A 12,358-nucleotide genomic window follows, 5' to 3' on the forward strand; every position below is an offset into this window, starting at 1 on the left:
TATCTCAGACACAGGGGATAGACCCTGGACTGCACAATGGGACTCCCTTCTGGAAAGTTGTTTGGCAAGCAGAAGCCACGGTGTCCTGTAGAATACTCTGCTCACAAGCCCTGGTCATGACGGCTGTGTTCCTAACTCTGCTGGCCTCAGGGACCACTCATGCAGCCTTGTAGGTGGGCAGGCTGACTCTGTGAAAGGGCCTGGTGGCTCGCTGGGATGTGACCAGGACGGACAGACAAGCAGAAGCCCCTCGTCAAGGAGACAGGCACCTGTTTTCAGCTTTGCTCTCGGCTGTGGCTGTTTCCGACTAAACCTACCCAGGTCTAGTTTGAGTTCAGCACTACCCGGTGCTGAGCTTGGTTTCTTTATAAATAAATCCACTGAAAGAGATGAAGCGATTGAGAGAAGATGTCTGAGGAGACACTGTCATGACTACGCCTGGACTGCATCCCAGACACTGGCCTCTACCGTGAGACCCGTCCTGAGACAGTCTGTCGTGGTCTTGTCCTTGGACGGGGAGTTGGACTGTGTGTTTAGAAAGCAGGTCTTCTGCCAAGTTCAGGGTTATATAAAGACAAACACTGACTTGGGAGGACAGTGCTTTTTGAGATTAGCACCTGGGGTGATGGGTCGACGGGGCACATGTACTGTGTGCCCCAGCTTCCTCTTCGAAATACATCAGTCAAGAACAACTGGAAGGTGGAGGAGTCCCGTGGGGGTGACAGTGGCATTACTGTCAGTCTCAGGATGGGACACCCACGTTCACCAAGGAGGTGAACTGCTCAGTATGACGCTGCCTTGACCGCACCCAAGCTCCAGCTGAGCCAAGAGCCAGCAGCAGACAGTGGCCTCAAGGCGGAAGGATGAGTGGCCAGCCCCGTGCTTGTCTGCACAGTGGTGTGGTCACGTGGGGTTGCAGTCACAGGTGTGATGGTCATGTGGTGTGATGGTCATGGCAGACGGGCTGTCCATGGCATGGTCTAGAAGGTGGTCATGTGTTGTCGTGGTCATGGTGAACAGGGGTGCTCATGGCATGGTGTAGTGGGTGGACATGTGGGTGCCCACAGCGTGGTCTAGGGGTGCTCACGCGGTGTGATGCTCATGGTGGAAATGTGGGTGCCCATGGCGTGGTCTAGGAGTGGTCATGCAGTGTGATGGTCTTGGCAGACAGGGGTGTGCCCACCGTGTGGTCTAGGAGGTGGTCATGTGATATTGGGGTCATGGCAGACGGGAGTGCCCATGATGAGGTTTAAGGAGTGGTCACACAGTGTTGTGGTCATGGCAGCCAGTGGGTGACGATGGCGTGGTCTATGGGGTGATCACATGTTGCTGTGGTGATGGTAGCCAGGGGCTGCCCTTGGAGCAGTCTGAGGTCTGGTGGTCACATTGGCTGCAGGGCAACTGGGCTTCACACTGGAGTGGTCTCAGGAGTGGCCTGGCCTGGCCCTGTGAGTGACACGTGGAGGTGCTGGAGCCCAGGCAGCTTGTCTGTGAGACGCGTGCTCCCTACCATACCGATCAGAAACATGGTCAAGCTTCCTCTGGGCCTCCACCTCTACAGCTCTCCCTGCTGGTCCCAGGTCAGGCAGACCAGAGCGCACCTCACCTCCGCCCAGAAGCCAGGCTCCAGGGCCTTCAGGGTCCAGTGAGGTTGCTGCCTGAACCAGTCCCTCCATTACTGCAGCAGGAAGTTGCAAGGGCAAGGGAGGCCCCTGGGTCTACAGCATTTGACCACAGTCCAGGCCCCAGGCCCTCAAAGGCAGGTCTATCTACACCTCTGTGAGCAGGCCCATCCTTGGCAAGAAGGCCCCCAGTTCTGGTCCCCTGGAGGTCTCAACAGGACAGAGGCTGTCCCATCCTGGTCCCCTCAAGGTCTCAAGGAGGACAGAGCCTGCCTGAGTCCCCTTTGGATCCTGAAGTCCATTAGAATAAAGGAGTGGAACCCAGGACTCAGGGGACCCAGGGTCTGTGACATGACTACACGCCCTCCTGGACATGCTCCTTGGAAAGCCTAATTGAATTCTTCGGGGCAGGAACTCCCAGAGATAACATCAAGGCATTTTAATTGCTTGGTTGTTTCCTGGTAACCCAGCTCTCCTTGCACAAACACTTGGTAGCTCCACAGTCAGCGGAGCCCAGAGGACACGAGAATAGCCACCATCCCCTTCCTCACGCTAATCATTAACCCCTGATCACACAGGGTTGCAGGGCCTTGCCCCTCCTGGTGGTGAGGACAGATGTTAGCCACCTCCTCTATGTGTACCTGGTGAGAGTGTACCTGTGTGCCTGTATCTGTTTGTCTACGTACCTGTGTATATTTGCATGCATGACTGCCTGTGTGTGTACTGCATGCACGTGTACCCGTGTGCACCTGTGGGTGAGTAGACATGGGGCAGCAGGTGGGTCTGAGGGAAGGCACTGACTGTTAACCCGAGACTTCTGGAGCAAGTGTGCATCTGTGAGTGTATCTGCTGCCCACATCCAAGGTCAGTGTGTGGGGCTCCACCAGGGGACATTGTAAGCGGCATGGGACAGGAGCCTTGTCACTGTGCAGTCCATGCCTGGGATTACAATTAGCATCTCTGGGCAGGGAAATGGACACTAGGTCCCACATGTTATGCTCCCTAGAGGACACTGCTTAGAATCCACAGAGCAGGGAAGTGGACACCTTGCCCCCAGGTGTGGTGTGATGCCCTGTCCTGTTTCTGGTGCACAGCCTGACTCCCAAGAGGCAGCACCAGAAGGCCCAACAGTGGGCAGGGAGACTCAGCTGAAGGCCCTGTAGGAGAGAACAAAGTGCAGAGCAGGCTCTCCAGACTGGAGGCCAAGAGCCCTGGGATGCAGGGGTTAAGTGCTCGGCTGCACATTCTAAGGTCACTCAGTGGGTCAAACCCACCAGCTGCTCTGCTGGAGAGAGGCCTGGCTGTCTGCTCCCACAGAGACTTCAGCCCAGGGTAGTTGTTCAGGCATCCAAAAAGATGGGATGGTACCCATGGCACAGAGATGGAAGTGGGTCAGCCTAGAGAGATGTGCTACGAGTGGGAATGCCACACGGCTATCCTGGGTCAAGAGACCAGACAGGAACGTCTGGACAGCCCTGTGTGCTGTCAGGTTCTAGCCTTTGTCAGAAGCACTGCAGTCACCCAGAAGCCTGTGTTCGTTCTGAGAAACAGAGGCCTGCAGAGGCAAGAGCCACCAACCTGCAGCCATTCTCAGATGGCCCAGGGAGGGGACAGCTCTGTGGTGTAAGCACTGCTTAACACCCTCTGATGGCACATGTCTGTGATCTTGCAAAAGGCATTTAAGGAAAGCAGCTCACATTCTGCCCACTTTTCCTGAAAGGCTTTGAAGACTCTGACCCTAGACTCTTGCAGCACTGGCCCATGGGTGGACAAAGGCAGGTGAGGCAGAGGCCATGGCTGTGGGTGCTCCAGAGCTGTGTCCAGCAGCAGGTGGTGAAATGATGGGGAGGGCTGGACAGTGCAGCTCATTCCCTACTCTTGTCCTCTCACTCCCACCAACAGCCCCCGTTCTTGCAGCCTCTGCAAACAGCCTTGAGGATGGTCAGAAGCTGGCTTCCTAGTGGAGTGGACTTGGGGGGAGGGACTGTAAAACAATGAAATAATTTTTCTTTTACTTTTCAAAGAGAAGAGCAAACTGGGGGTGGGTAGGGGGGAGGTAGGGAGAAAAGTGCAACAATGAAGAATGGAAATCCAAAGTCTCTGTAAATTTTCATGAAAATTAATAATAATTAAAAAAAAAAAGCAACTGGCTTCCAGGAGGTTTTATGGGGAGTTCCAAAGTCTGGGCCCTTCATGAGATTTGATACAATGTAACCACTTCCCTGATAAGAACTGATACAATGTAATCACTCCCAGAAAGAGCTCTGTTAGGAGCAGCCAATCCCTAGAAAGAGGGCTTCCTGGAGGTGTGACCTGCACCAAATATGTGTGGGTATTTCGGCAAAGCTCTGTGCTTAAGTCTAGATATTGGATCTCTCAGCATCAGAAGCTGCCAGCCTGTTACACTGCCTGCTAATCAAGGATTCACCAGCCCCTGCAGGTACGAACGTACGTACATGAGTCAGCTTGATGTCTGACTTACTGACTTGGGAACTTGCTCGTCTATGTAGATATAAATTAATTTTGCATCTCTAATGAACTCACTTTCTGATGGCCTATCACAGCCTGTGGACATTAAGCACACCTGTAGGTGTATTCACTTACGTATTTAGAGAGAGGTAGCACATGTGAGCGCAATCATGCACAAAAGCAAACAGTGCACCATGTTAGCAAAGCGATTCCTCTACTAAGGTCATAGACAGAAGGCTGGGGAACAGGTGAGTCAACAAGACTGTTGACCTACAAGGAAGCTCACTGCAGCACTATTCACAATGGTCAATGGTGGACACAACCCAAGTACACACCAACAGGTTATGGATACATCCACATCACAAGTATTAGCCATATAGAGAAACAGCCCAAGTGTCCAACAACAGATGGTGGATATACACAATGTGGTCTATGCACACATCTTGATAGTACTAAGCCATAAAGAGACACAGCCCAAGTGCACACCAACGGGTGACAGATATACAGTGTGGTCCATCCACACAGCAGAACAGCACTGACTCATTTCCTCATAGGCACAGACACAGCCATGAGAGGACAAGCCTAGGGCAGAGGGACAGTGACAGCATGGGCTGTCTGAGTGGTCGGGCTGAGGCTGCTGGTGGGACACTGGGTAGGATTCTCCAGGACCATCAGTGCTGCCAGAAGTCAGGTCCCTGCCCCCAGGTGGGGAGCATGACATACCTGAAAAGCATGTCAGGCCTCCGAGGCTGCTGTGAACCCTAGCAGCCAGCACACACCCCACATCCGCATCACCCCATTTGATTCTATGGACAGAAACACCAGCCAGGAGGCTAATCTGATTTCAACCATTGTCCAGTGGGTGGGATCCAGGCAGAGAACAAGGGCTTTAAGAGCCAAAGGAACACAGAACAAAGGTGCCTGAGTTTCTCAGCCTCATTTGGGGTGCAACTAGCTGACTTATCTCTAGTTAGCAGCTGCAGGGGGCCAGGAGGGATTCAGGATACAGAGAAGTGAGACTGTCTGCCCAGGACCAGGGCTCTCCTGGTCCAAACAGATTCACACACTCGTGTGCACATGCCTGCATGCACATTTACCTGTTCTTGCACACATCATATGTGTTTACTCCCGCACACCCCCCACACCATATGTGCGTGCACATACCATACACACACACACACACACGTATATACATATACCCCTGTATATACATATGTATACACCTGTGTGCACACACAAATATCATATATGTATACACACCCTCGCAGGTGCACACACATCATTTATGCATACATGCACACACACCGCTGTATAGTACATTCATATACATCACGTATATATACACACACCTACACAAGCACATCCATACACCTGTACATTCATATACCATATGTACACATCCTCATGTGTGCACATACATACACCTGTATATACACAATATCCAGACGCACACACACACATCACACACCCAGACATACCTACACCTTTCTATGAGAAAGGGAGACCAAAGCCATTCTCCCCTATAAACACAGGTGCAAATGAGGCAGGGACAAAACAAGATGAAGCGACCTACGGGGATGGTGCGCTCTGACCAAGTGAAGTGACACTCACCAACATTCAAGCTGTGTAATCAGCCCGTGAAACCCCCGTCCAGGTAACCGGTATGTCTGCTTGCTAAATGGGGCAGTCACATGCCCACAGCCACAGGGAGGAAGCTGCACTGGACCAAGCTCAGCACCTATTTGTGATGAAACCTCTCAGAAGTCTAGGCACAGAGGGCCCTGCCTCCCTCTGTGGAAGAGGGACAGAAGCAGGACAGACATAGGCAGAGAGACACACGAGCTCCCGTGTCCATGCACACAGGCCTGGGAGACCCGAGCCCGGCCAGTGACCCGATTTATCATCAGAGGGTTACTCCGCTGTGCTGAGGAAGCAAAAGCAGAGATCAGAAGGGGCTCCTGTAGTCACCCAGGGAAAGGAAGGGTGTCCTGGACAGGCTGAGGGAGGACACAGATTCTGGAGAGCCAGCAGGACCCTCTCGTAGACTGGACGTGGGGGTGTAAGCGACGGGGGCGGCAGAGATGGCTGCAAGGGGTCCCTCCTAACAATGGCATCAGGAGCTCACAGAGAGAAAAGAGAGGCCTCCACTGTCGACAATAAAGCTCTGAGTCCTCTGGACTGTGTCCCTCCAAAGCAGCTGGGTGGCTGCCCCATGATTATGGGTGACTCTTTGGGGGTGTGATCAGCCGTATTTAATCCTCAGCACTGTGCTGACAGGCAGGGTTAGAGCCACTCGGTGCACGAAGCACGGCAGTCCACAGGGTGAGGCTGGATCTTAAGTCAATGCCCTTCTTCTGAGAGTGACTGGAGATCCAGGCAACCTACTCCCATCAGAGCCTGGGTGAAGAGAGACCTCTGACCTGGGGTCCCCACGCCAAGAACCTCAGATTAGAACCCTAGGTGCTCTCAATCTGAACTTGCAACCTCCTTGGTTTTGAGGATGTATGTCTGCACGGAATCCTCCCCCTGTGGTGTCTGTTACAGCAGCACCAGGTGACTGAGACACTCCCTAAAGAAGTCCTGAGCACAGACAGGGTGGGTGACAGGCCTGGAGAGCAGAAAAACCCGGGCTGGAACCAGAGCGTCAGAGTGGGCGGCCATATCTGCCCACAACTGCTACAGACCTGCAGCTGGCCTTCCACTGCATGCCAACGGAAGACAGATGGACAGATGACAGATGGGTGGGTGGATAGAGGATCAAGGGAGATAAATGGAGAGGACAGACATGTGGACAGACAGGTGATCAGTGGGTGGATGTCAGATGACTGAGAGCTGACAGGTAGGGAGACAGATGGATGAACAGACGATAGGTGGACAGGTGGAGCACAGACTGAAGGAGGAAGTCTCCTGAGCAGGCCAACCTGAGAAGAAAGAACTGGTGTGCTGTTGACAGAACGCAACTCTTTTCTCCCTCTGAGGAGCATGACCCTTGAATCCATCAGACCCACAAGCGAACTCGTGCTCCCTCTGGGGAAGCTGGGGGCTGGGAGCAGCAGTCTGGCCTGTTTCTGCGGCCTCTGCCCACTCCATGCTGGTCCTCTCACATCAGTGAGGACACACCCACAGGCGTGATGAGTGGTGCTGCATCCTTCCTCACCAGCTACTCACAAACTCCTAGGAGCATGCTGGCTGCCATCATTCTGTAGGCTACAGAAGCATCCAGAAGGTTCCAGAATTTAACTGACCAGTGGTTGACATGGACTAACCATGAAAAACATTCCAATTGAGATTGGTACACTCTATCCTGAGGGGGAGAGAAGCTCTTTCCTCTTCAGATTAAGCCACATGAGTGCTGGGACAGGCTCAGCCTAGAACACAACCTGGGACCCTAAGGAGAGGACATCCTGAGTCTGGAGCTGGGCCCTGTGTCCATGGGAGGGGGTGTCTGCGGGTGGTGGCAGTGGGCTAGGGGCACACTCTGGGACCACAGACCTCTCAGAGTTCCTCCAGGCAAACTCCCCAGCCAGGGCACCCGGCCTTGTCTGGTACCATCCTTACTGCAGGGGCCCATTTCCTTTTCTTTTCCCCAACAACACTCCAGCAATGTTTAAAAGCACGGGGTCCCCCCAGGTGTGGCACCACTCAGGCAGGTTCATCCCCTGGAGCTGCAGTGCAGGCCTGTGGGCGTGTTCACACAGGGGAGGGGACTGAAAATGCCAGAATCTTTCCCTGAATCTCAGGAAACACTAGCAATAGGGAGAACTCAATCTGCGTGCACCGAGCAGCTCTGTTACAGATCCCATCCCTCTTTAGACATGCTGGCGACAGGGTGCCACAGGGGACAGCTGGCCATGGCTGCAGACAGCTCTGTCGTCCAGACCTGCATACCATCTCGTCATAACTGGCCAGCGCTGGCCGCCAGTGCTCAAAGGCTGACTGGCCCCTGGCAGGTACCCAGCACAAGGAAGATGCTGTCCCCACTTGCTGTGGCCAAAGGAAGGCACCTGCAGATCCCAGGAGGGGTGTGGCTTTTTGTCTGTCAAGTGCAGGACCCCAGGCCACCCACTGCTGGTCACTCCATACAGCTGCCCGCTGCCCACCACTGCCATCCTGGCTCTGGTCTTACACAGACCCCTCTGACTCTGAGCAGTGCAGGCCTTCATGGGAGATCCTGTGGATGCCAGTGCCTCGTGCCCTGCAGAGGTGGCAGCCATGGAGGCGGGGTGCTTAAGGGTTGAAGGAGCTGGGGTGGGGTGCAGGAGGCCACGTGGAGGAGGACCTGCCTCTACATCCACTCAGGGTCTTTGTGAGCACTCTCCTGACTGCGTTCACACAGGCACCTGAAAAATGAGGTACTGTTTCCGCCTAACAGGGGCCAGAGTCAGCCCTGTGGGAAAGAGGTCATGCTTTTATGGATGCTACCAAAACGAACAGCGAGGAAGGGGAAGCAAAGATACAAAGAAACAATCAGTCCACAGGGTCCAGGACACACAGGGCCTGAGGACTCACAGGCTCGAGGACCAGCAAGCCACAGCCTCCCTGAGGTAAGAACTAGACAGTGCCCAGTTACCACTGCGACCACTCTGCCAGCGAACATAGAAGGTTCTGGGCAGTGGGAGCAACATGCAGAACAAAATGCTGACCACCAAGATGGCCAGACTTAGAGCTCTGATATGTGGTGGGACCCCAAACCATGACCATGTGAGCTGGACCCAAACCCACCTGGCACCTGACCAGCGGCCAGTGAGAGGACACTACTAGGAACAACCAGCCACATGAGGTCAGCCAGGGAAGAAAGTGTGGACACAGCAGAAGATGAAGGGAAACGGGACTCACACAAAGGGACGGGGTTACATTGTAGGTACTGTCATTAAAGTAATAAATTCTGTATGAATGGTTGAACGGAAAACGAACGGGCTTTGTAAACCTTCCCGCAGATCACAGCCATGCAGAGCATAACCAGGGCTCTGAAAGAATGAGCCCAGAGCCAGAATCTGTTGTTTACGCTCGCACAGCGGGGGGCAGCGGGTGGGAACTTGGTGCCTGGGAAAACCATCTTCAAAGCAGGACTGTTTTCCCAGCTGTGAGGACTCCACCCTGGGAAATCTTTCAGACTACTGCAAAAATAATTCTGAGAAGACGGTCAGTCCTCCACCTTGTCTGTCTACTTGGGCCTCGGCTTCCTGGGTGTGCGGTCGGCTCAGCCAATGGCCCACACAGTCTTAGTCAGGCACAGAAGTCAGCATCCACAAGTTAACGCCCGGTCAGTTCATTTCACTGAGGGGCTGGTCAGGAAGTGGGCATGACCTCAACATAAACTGGGGGCACAGGAAGCCCCTCTGCTGGCGTTTTTCTTTTGTTGGTAGGTAACAACCAACCAACGAAACGGAACACAGAGCAAAACCCAAACCACTGGCATGGAGCCAGCAACCTTGCAGGGCAGGGCAGAGCTGCAGTGGCTTCACGGCCAAGGTCTTCACAAAAGTCAGCGCCTCATCATCCAGCAGAGCAGCTGGGAAGCTCAAAGCATTGGCTTTTCAGTTAACAAGCGAATGCTCTGAGCACTGTGCCACCAGAGCCCCTAGGAGCAATGTCAGTTACACTCCGAAAGAAGGTCGCAGCATGGCAGACAGTCACAGTCACCACTTGAACCACTGACCAAATCTGGGCATTCTCCAGAAGCAAACCAGCAAACTTCTCCAGGGCTTTATAGTTCAGCCATGGCCAAGTTCAAGACAGAGACGGCAGCACGGCACCTGCTCTAATCCCTGGAGAGAAAAGGGGCTGCGAGAGGCTTGTCAGCCATCTGGCGCAGTGCCCCAGTTACCCGACTCAGGGGCCTGCGTGTCAGCACAGAGCTGGGCCCAGGAACCTGCAGTGACCGAGTGTACCCCAGTCTTGACTCATGAGGTCTGCTTGTCAGAGCAGAGCTGGGCCCAGAGGGTCTGCAGTGATCACGGACTCCCCAGTCACCTGGCGAATATGGCCCGCATGTCAGCACAGAGTTGTACCCAAGGACCTGCAGCGACCACATGTCCCCCAGTCCTGACTCGTGAGGTCTGTGTCAGCGCAGAGCTGCACTGAGGACTGTAGTGACCACATGTCCCCCAGTCCTGACTCACGGGATCTGTGTGTCAGTGCAGATCTGAGCCGGGGGGACCTGCAGTGACCACCTGTCCCCCAGTCCTGGCTCAAAGGCCCTCCTGTCAGCACTGAGCTGTGGAGAAGCAGATACCAAAGCCTTTCTCCCAAGGCTCGTCTGAGTAGACTAGAGCCTCTGACTCTGAGGTGAGCAGCCGAGTGTGCTCACTGTTTTCCAGTGAAAGGTCTGAACTCATACAAAGTCCAGAAGCAACACTGGCCGAACATACAGCAAATATGCTTTATTTAAATGGCACTTCCATGCAAGCAGGCTGAGTGCATTATAGCATCAGCCCTGAACAAAGAGCAGAGTGGTGTTTATCCATTCTACACCGGCCAGCAGGGGCCCTTCTGCATTTTCCTAGCACACCTTATTTTAATTGTCAACTATCCCGTAAGGTGTGCCTGATTTGGGCCACGGTCTTTTCAGTCACTTGTTATGCATCTGTGAGCTGGACCATGACTAAGGATGACAGTTGTGGTGTTGGAGAAGAGCACAACAAACAGATACGTCCTGTAGAGGGTGCAGCTGGGGTGCTCCTTGGAGGCAAAGATGATGAATCTCCGTCTCACACACTTCGAGGAAGTTACTAGGAGAGGCTATTCCTTAGGACATCATGATAGGCCAAGTGGACGGAGAGGAAGACCCTCAACCAAGTGAGTTGATAAAATGACTACAGCAGTTGGCTTGTGTGTGTCAGAGATTGTGAAAAGGACAAAGGACAGGACAGTGTCCAGATCAGTTGTTCAAAGGGTTGCTATGAGCCATCCTGACCCCAGCACTTAACAACAACAACAACAACAATCTGCTGGTGCTGGTCCTAAAGCTAAATTCTTCGTTACTTCCTGGAACACACAGATGTGTTTGGGCAGGATCAGGAAGTTGACATAAAGAAATCACCCTCAACCCAGCGTCAATGTCATTGGGGCTCCACACTCCTGGACCTACAGGGGCCCCGCATCTAGTGTCCGAGCCTCAGAAAGTCCAGTACAGACCCTAAAAGGGGAGTGAGACAGTGGACTCATTGCCTAGTTCACAAATCAGTTTAAGAAAAGGAAGCTGGAAATCCCAAGAGCCAGCTGTGTTTGTTTTCAAATGGCTGTGTTTCACTCTGATAAAGAGAAAAAAGGAAGCATGGTTTCAAGAATGGAAACCAAGAATGAAGAATTGCCCTCCTATGACAGTCCTCTGAGAGGGGCAGGGGGAGGGGGAGGGTTGGGGGGGGGGGTGAAGGGGGGATGAAGATATGGGTGAGGGTTACAGGGTCAGGGGGTGAGGGTTAGAGGGTTATGGTGAGGGTTAGGGTTACAGGGTCAGGGGGTGAGGGTGAGGTAAACAGCACAGGGAAGCTGGCCAGCCAGGGCAGATGCTGCTGGGTGTGGGAGGAGGGGGCGTGTGTCCCTCTGTCTATTCCTCTGTTCTTTCTTCACGGGAATCCTGGTGATGGTAGAGACCACGAGCCACGCCCAGTGCTGCACCACTTATGTGTCAGCTGCCAACAGAAGGTCAGCAGTTCGAATCCACTTGTGGCTCTGAGGGACCTGCTCCAACAAAGGCTCTCATCTGGAAAGCCCAAGGGGTTGCCAGGAGTCAGAACAGGCTCGTCAGCAGGAGGGATTGTTTCTGGACTGCCAGAAAAAGGAGCACATCTGACTCTGGAAGAAATGCCATCAAAATGCTCCTTAAAAGGAGGCAGGTAAGACTTCCTCTCACGTACTCTGGGAGTGTGATCTGGGCTCAGTCCCTGGGGAAGGACATCGTGCTTGGCAAAGTAGACAGTCAGTGTTAGGAAGCCAGTGCTGGGTGGGACAGTGCAGGGGAGACAGTCTGGGGGCAGGGGGGAGTGCCAGGAGGACAGTGCAGGGGGACAGTGCCGGGGGGACAGTGCAGGAGGACAGTGTGGAGGGGACAGTTCAGGGGGACAGTGCAGGGGGGACAGTGCTGGGAAGACAGTGTCAGGACAGTGCAGGGTGGACAGTGCCAGGAGGACAGTGCAGGAGGACCATGCAGGAGGACCGTGCAAGAGAACAGTGCAGGGGGGGACAGGGCCAGGGGACAGCACCGGGAGGACAGTGCAGGAGGACTGCAGGGAGACAGTGCAGGGGGACAGTGCCAGGGGGACAGT

This window comes from Elephantulus edwardii, unplaced genomic scaffold (assembly GCF_000299155.1).
Source record: "Elephantulus edwardii isolate Elephantulus edwardi_28Jun2011 unplaced genomic scaffold, EleEdw1.0 scaffold00080, whole genome shotgun sequence".
In the NCBI taxonomy this organism is placed as follows: domain Eukaryota; kingdom Metazoa; phylum Chordata; class Mammalia; order Macroscelidea; family Macroscelididae; genus Elephantulus; species Elephantulus edwardii.